The sequence below is a fragment of the Coptis chinensis genome, chromosome 7, assembly GCF_015680905.1.
Source record: "Coptis chinensis isolate HL-2020 chromosome 7, ASM1568090v1, whole genome shotgun sequence".
Lineage (NCBI taxonomy): Eukaryota > Viridiplantae > Streptophyta > Magnoliopsida > Ranunculales > Ranunculaceae > Coptis > Coptis chinensis.
The window spans coordinates 62,374,653-62,382,500 of NC_141462.1; the positions used below are offsets into that span (position 1 = coordinate 62,374,653).

Below are 7,848 nucleotides of genomic sequence, written 5' to 3' on the forward strand. Positions count from 1 at the left end.
AGACTTGCCCCCCTCCAAACTCACACACTGTGAAATGTCTCTGTTATCTTGTGGTGAAATGTCCTAACTACCCTTTCTTGGTTATCTTAGAATAGGGGTGTTTCTCTTGTTCCAGGTTTGTATTAGGGAGGCAAGTCTAAATAAAATAGTAATGTTGGTGGTGTTTATCTAATTATAGGTTTATATTGGAGGTGCAAGTTTAAATAAAAAATTAGTAAGTAGTGTAATTCAGGTGTAGATATTCTAGTTGTACATATAGTTTTGACTGACTGAAAACCAACTAGAACTGTGAGTTAGAACTGTGAGTTATGAATGACAAACTCAATGTACTTTTGTCATTAATAGTTTGGAGTTATGAAGTTAGGTTTTAGGTAAAAATAAATAATGAAGGAAAATGAGTATATATATGAGTAGTGAAGGAAAATGTTGTATTTCTCTACAAGCTACATCACTCAATGCAAAAGTAATTGACATTTAATTTGTGGTACATAGATTCAAGAATAGCTATTAGATGTGCATTATACAAAACCCACAAAGATAAGTTTAGGAGAACGCTGCCGATTTAATTAAATTGAATTACTTTAATTTTCTGAAACGAACTGAAGTGCTATGAATCTTCATCAGTATACTAGTACAACAAATTGTTTAATACAGATTGCTTCATAAATGATAATTACTCATCATGAGTTACTGCACCCATTTTGTCACTCGCACAAGATGTTCGGCTGTAGAGACAGATGCATAGATCTCCCTGGACCATTAGGTGGTGAAAATAGCTTTTGTACAAATCCCAAAACTCATCACTGTCAAAGGAAACAATAATATAGTCTATACAGTGAGGATTTCAATACAAAAAGTTTTAAGGATGTGAAGCAGAATTAATAACACAATTACACAAGAACACAAAAAAAACCAAGACTTGGAATTTTTTTAAATCTACAGAGTTCCATAGCTATACCTGACTTGCGGAAGAGTAAGCAATAAATAGCCTTTTGCATCTGTGTGCATGTCCATCACAATCACTGATAGCCTCGAAAGCCCCAAAGCATCCATGTCAATTAACTTTTTAATCCTGTACATAACATTTAACACTAAGTTATTGGAAGATGGAGGTGCAGCAGGTGCTCAGAACATTGACACAAGTCGTTAGAAGATCCAAAATTTGGAGTCGATTCATAAGTCATATATGATTCAGTAAGTATGCTCAATCAAGATAAATACTGACGGGTGCTCGAGGGGAAACCCAGGAAGGTCAGGATGGGGGTTTGTATTCCAAAACTACAAAGGAGAATTTCTGGGAGCAGCTGCTGGCGGAATGGATACGTCCACAAATTACATGGCAGAAACAATGGCAATTGTGCAGGCCATTAAGCAAGCGCTCGATCTGGGATGGCGATATATTTGGGTGGAATGCGATTCCTCATCAGTTGTTCACACTTTCCAGAACAACACAATACATTGGAGAGTGAAGGAAATATGGAAATCTCTGAAGAGAAAAGCAGCATAGATAAATGTCACTCCAGCATGGAGAGAGACTAATTTGGGAGCAGGCATACCGTACTGCTGGGGGGCTGCTCTAACTCAAGGAGATAGTATATGGTGGGAAGCTCGACCCTCTTTCATGAAAAATTTGGAGAACTACTATACTACCTATTTTCGTTTTGTTAACTAGATAACCATATTCTAGTAATGACCCTGTATTCCTATTTCTATTTCTGTTTTGTTACTTTGGATTCCATGTAACTCTTATTCTTTTATTAATCAATTACCTTTAGCAAAAAAATAAAAAAGTTAATTAGACGATTAACTTAATTTATTTCGCTAATTTGTACTTTGATTAAGATCTTTGCACCAACTGTCATATGCTTATGTAGCCTGTATTTTGTTGGAATAGGAAGGTTTCAAGCCTCCTCTGGTGTAGAGAAATGCTCTTTTAGAGTACTGACTACAGATTATCTTTGATAAACTAAAAAGATATAAATGAAATACAATTTATAGTAAGAAGGTAAAACAAATTTCTGATGCACTGCAAGTACAATAGTGTTCACAAGTTACCTGATCAATTGTTTCGCAAAGAGATTTGCAGCACGGCATTCTACTATGTTAACAGTCACAAACCCCTAGCAGAGATCAATAAATTAAACTTTTCAACTATTTGTAGGGAAAAGAAAATCGTGAATGTTCTTAATCTATAAATCATAATAACTAAGACATTATGAATGCAAGGGAACCTGAGAAGCTCCAGAGATCTTATAGCAGATGTACTGATAACAAGAATTGATGGGTCCCCTGGGTTAACAGTTCCCTCTAAAAGCTTCCCTTCGAAGAGCTCTTCTTTCCATGACGTTCCAGAGGCATCCTTCATATGTGTGCTCAAAGCTCAAGATCCTGATCCAGATCCTGAGATAGCTCCAGAATACATGTGTCTTTACATCACAAAAAAATCTTAGGACAAATAACAGCATGAGTTGATTAGACAAAAAATGTTAAGATGCCCAATATAAATTGGATTCAGAATCATAGAATAACCACTTAGAAACTGCTTGTAGGTAATAAAAAAAAAACGCATACAAAGTTCACAATTTATATTTTTTTAACTTGGGCATTTACACTGCATAAAGTGCCAGAAACAGTTTAGAGAAGGCCATCATACAAAATGTCTGGAAATTTCTCCAAAACTAGTTATGAATGAGAAAACAACATTTTACAAAATATCTACATTACTTGGTGTCAACGTATCCAGAATGGATTGTGTCTACCACTTGTTTGGTAAACGATATTCGCAGCATTTTGAGCTAGAGTATTATTGAAACAAATGGTTTTTCATGATCTACACTGCAAATGGTTTTTCATATTACCAACAAAGTAGTTATACAAACACTAACAAAGAACTTCAACATACAAAGAAAAACCTTTTTCTTCCGCATTGCCCATTACATATAACTTAATAAACCCAACATTTATAAAACATAAAAAACAAAAAAAGAAAAAAAGAAAAGGTGGTACATTTGATTCCAACTCAAGAGAAGATAGTTTAAGACCATTAGCAGATTGAAACCGGTTCAGAAAGAAGCTGAGCTGTTCTTAAGCAGGAAGAGAAGAAGAAGAACAAGAGAAGTAACTGATGTTTGGTTGTTGTTTTGTTTTTGTTTCTTGTTCTTCTTGTTCTTGTCGTTTGGGTTTGGGTTTTTGAAGGTTGTGGTGTTCTTCTCCTCTTGGGCTCTTTTGTTTGGAAACGACTCTTTTTGGCCCAGCAGCCATTTTCTGTGTGGTGTTCTTACTCGTTAGTTCTGACACCTTTGATTTTATTTGCCACCCAAAACATCTTTGAGTACACCCACACCCAAACTATATCGATATGACGTACAACGCCGATATATCTTGATTTCGCAATACTTTGCTTACACATATGCAAACCATACGCATCGGTTTTTTAAGTCTTTAAATCCGTTCCTCGAGATCGATAATTAGCATGGTTTATTTGGATTATAATTGTAAATGGTAATTTTAATTATATAGGAGAGACTCATCTATTTATTTATTTTAAACAAAATGGGAGATAATTATGTTATTTAAGTGATATTAGAGAGGTTTTTTAAAACTATCAATAATAAAATAGTGTTTGTTTTAATTACAATGTGGGAAATGGAGGTAATTATTTAATTTAAGTGACATTAGAGAGGTGTTTCTAAATTATTAATAGAAAAAAGGACCTTGTTCGAGTTATATTAATAAAAATGGGGCTTATTCTAAATTTAGTGAGGGAGGTGTTTCTAAATTAAGTAAATAATGATATCTTAAATTGCCTACTCAATATTGGGAAGGGTATTCAAGACCCAAATTATCATATAGTGTAGAGAAGAGGGCTCCAAGTTTTAATACTTCTAAAGTTCTAATGACTGCCAGTAGAAAACCATTTTAGTGAATATGCCATTTTCAAATATTGTACCAGAAAAGTAGGCTTAACCAAGACTCTAAAAGAGGAACAAAGATCATATCAATGCTAGATCTCAATGCTTTATATCTACTATCATATCTCTCTATATTAAAGCAGAGTACGTCTGAGGTGGACAATCACAATCTTAGGTGACAATTTCTTATAACAGAGCTCTCCCACGTGGATCTACTAAAATTGTCCCCGTAGACTCATGTCTCCACTAAAACTCTAGACTTTTCACGAGGCAATAGAAAACCCAATTCATATTAATGTGGCTTTCTGAGTGTTGTATACAACCAAGGAAACTACTACAAATCCCAATTGTTTTGAAGGTACAAAAACAACTTCTAATAGGAAACTACTTAGCGAACAATTTTAATGAACAGAGAACTTGTCTTTCATGAAAACAAAAGTTCCTTCCTACGAGCGAACAATTTTATCGAACAGAGAACCTGTCTTTCAGGAAAACAAAAGTTCCTTCCTACGATACATCACAAATAGGAAACAAATTCTATTATCAATCGAATCTACGTATGACAAATAGATAACAAATTCTATTAGCAATCGAATGGTGTAGCTATCTTCTATATTAACAATAATTTTTCCTATTCATCGTCCTGCTCATCTTCTGATTACTATATATTTTTTTCATTACCATCTATGTTCTTCCTACTCATCTTCATCTTCTACGTTCTTCCTGCTGATTCATTGAATTGGGTAACTACTACAGATAATGATTCATATGGAGTTTGGATTACATGTACATGGAATTCGCATACTAATTATTACCATTGTTGAATATTAAAGAAATATCGCTATGTGGAACTCACAATATTTCTTGGCATATTACTTTAGAAAATATAATTAACAAATGTATTGATAAATGCCATATCCGGAATATTGAATCGGCACGACAGTAGGTATTATGACAACATGTATATAAACTTATTCACAATTTAACGTACTAATTATGTTTAATTTTTTGTGCAGCAAAAAAATGGATCATGATAAAATATTTCATATTTCAAGAAAAGCAATATTGAATCGAATCTTCGTTGCATAACAAAATTTATACACCACCAGTTTACAAAACGGAAATTATAGGTGATAGATTTGGATCTAATGTGACTATAGACGTTCCTATTCTAAAAGGAATATTTAAAGAAAAATGTGACGACTATGATAATTCGTCAACACTGCAAACATGTTATGGAACGCTGGAAGAAACACAAAATATAGCTAAAAATCAAGCTACACAGGCTACTCTCACATCACTTCGTGAATTGTACTAATTCGATGTCAAAGATTTCAACTTCAAAGAACTTAGCCATATACGACAACAACTTAAAAAAGCAAGGAGCGAAATCAATTGTCTGCGTCAGATTAATGAAGAAGCTACAAACGAAATCATACAACTTCAAGAAGCCAATGAACAGTTTCATGAAATAAATCAAGAACTGCATGTCGATATCATGTATGTTGGACAAGAAAATAGATAATTACGAACATCATTTGCTAATGTTGACATGACAAGTGATGAAATTGTTAAGATAATCAACATTAGTGATGATGATAATGAGTAAAATAAATTTTAATAGAACTATTACTTATTTTAGGGGTAATAATTGTGTTATAGATTGTGTCAAGTTTTGAATATATCAAGCATGCAAATATATGCTTAAATTTATTACATGTTTGTGATTTATTATCCAATAATTTCTCAATTAGTTAAATTACATGATAATACACTTACTCCTATTACACAATGCTGGAAATGAAAATTTCATAAAAGAGCCCGGGCATATGGCCGGATATAATACTTAGTATATATATTAAAGTAGAGACCTCTAAAAAAGATTTTTCTCTCTCCTATGTGGCACTCTAATATGAAAGATAATCTTTTCTAAAAACCTACAATCCCACGTACATGGAATCTCTTTGGAGAATTTGAGTGTATTTCTAATTCTTATATTTTAAGAGTTTGAGTGTATTTCCAATTCTTATATATTTGATCAAATAATAAAATTGCTAAAAAATAGGTGATTTGTAGAAGGTAATTTCATATTACGAATCAAACACTTTTAGTGTTCCAATTCTTATATATATTTGATCAAATAAAAAAAAATGCTAAAAAATAGGTGATTTGTAGAAGCTAATTTCCTATTACAAATCATACACTTATAGTGTCTATGATAAAGCACCGACTTATTTCGAATATATCCTTAACGCGACCTCAAAAAATGCTACATATTCTGTAGAATTCCATTATTTAAAATACATATTTATCTATTGATTAATTAATTAATTTAATTTATTTATTTAAAAATCGGCTGGATTGGATTTGGGACATGTGGGCCTGATTTCTGGGCCCGAGTCTGTGTTGGGCTTGGGTTTCAGACCCAAGTATATAATCACATTGTTCTAGAGAATAGGGTTCTTGGAGAATAAAAATAATAAAAATGGAGGCAGCTGGTTTGCTCGAGCGTTGGAGCGCGACGTCTCGGACTATGATGAATTCATGGAGCTTGGGATTTAGGTGAGTAGTTTAGTTTCATTTTTCTTGTCTATACAACGAGACGACTTTACTGTAGTACCACGTTTACTATATGTTTTCGGTTCATTTTTATTTTCTGCTCATTTTCTGTTCAGCAACGATTCTTCTCGTTAATGTTAAAACTTGTTAGAATTATAGAACTGTCAAAACTCGTTAATGGTTGTTCATGGTGGCGCAAGCCCAGTGAACAGAGAAATCGTCTCTGTACACTGTTGAAACTTTTATTTTGGTATTATCGGTTGGTTGATGTCGGGGGTTAAGAGGTTGACGGTGGGGTTGTTGTGTATGGAGAATTGGTGCTGTTGAAGCTCGTAGAAGTTTGGAGGTCGTCAATGGCGGCGACCAGAAATGCCCAGTGTTTGGGTTTTGATTGTGTATTGGAATGGGTATGGGTGAAGTGGATTGATTGAACTGTGGTTGGAGGAAGGGTGATTGGGTCGTGTAGTGTGATGGTGGCTGATCGGTGGAAGCTTTGGGCAGGGCAGTAATGGCGGCGCGACCCAGCTTGGAAAAAAAAAGTGAGTGATGGAAGCAAATCGAGTTTTGGGTTGATTTGAGTGGTAGGGTTTTGTACCTAGATTAAAATCAATGGGTTTATGGTGGCCAGAGTTGGGTGTGATGGTGGCGATCGGGTGGAAGCTTTGGGTAGAGGCGAATGGAGTCGAACTCGGTTTTGGGATGTAAGGGGAATCACATTTTTGTTATGTCTAGAGGTTGGGTTTTTCTTGTGGTTCCAAACCAAACTATTTCCTTTAGTTTGGAGGGCCAGTGGTGGAGAAGAGAGAGCTACTAGTGTGGGAGCAGAAGAAGATGACACTGTTGGTCAGTTTCTCTTGGGCTTGGTTGGTTTCTTTGGGCCGAGTTTTATTAGTTTTCTTTGGGTCCGATTTTTAAGCCTTTTGGTTGGGCCTTTTTCAATTAGTTTGTTTTTGATGGGGCCAGTTCCAATTTTTGTATTCATGGGCCGGTTTTCTTTTATTTTGTGGGCTGGGTCATTTTGGGTTTTAAGTGGATCGGTTTCCTTTAGATATTTCCAATTGGGCTAAATCTATTGTTGGGCGGTTTGGTTTGCTTTTATGTTGGATCCGGCTAACATTATTTGAATCTTTGGTTGAGTCATAGGCTTGGCCAGTTGGGTCCGAACCATTTCCTTAGTCGTGAGCCCTTGAGCCATGCACCTTTGACTTTAGCCATGAACCATGGCTATAACCATGAACCTGTTGAACATAGAAACGACAGTTTGACTTTGACAATGACAGTTTGACTTCAACCATGATGTGTTGACTTTGACTTTGACCGTTGACTGTGGAATGTTGACTTTTTCCAGTTTTTCATATATTTAAGACTATGGACAAAT

At 34.8% G+C, this 7,848-nt stretch overlaps 1 long non-coding RNA gene across 3 annotated transcripts; it reads right to left on the minus strand.

The window, feature by feature from the left end:
• Positions 1-542: 542 nt before the first annotated feature.
• LOC147488295 (uncharacterized) lies at positions 543-3,260 on the minus strand. Of its 3 annotated transcripts, none has more exons than XR_015201677.1 (5): positions 3,007-3,260; positions 2,232-2,426; positions 2,056-2,120; positions 959-1,072; positions 543-803 (listed from the first exon to the last, which is right to left on the minus strand). It is a non-coding gene; the product is annotated as an uncharacterized LOC147488295 (long non-coding RNA). The 3 variants fall into 3 exon arrangements; XR_015201678.1 differs by having other exon boundaries at positions 2,232-2,445; XR_015201676.1 differs by having other exon boundaries at positions 2,232-2,400; positions 3,007-3,259.
• Between the last annotated feature and the right edge of the window lie 4,588 nt (positions 3,261-7,848).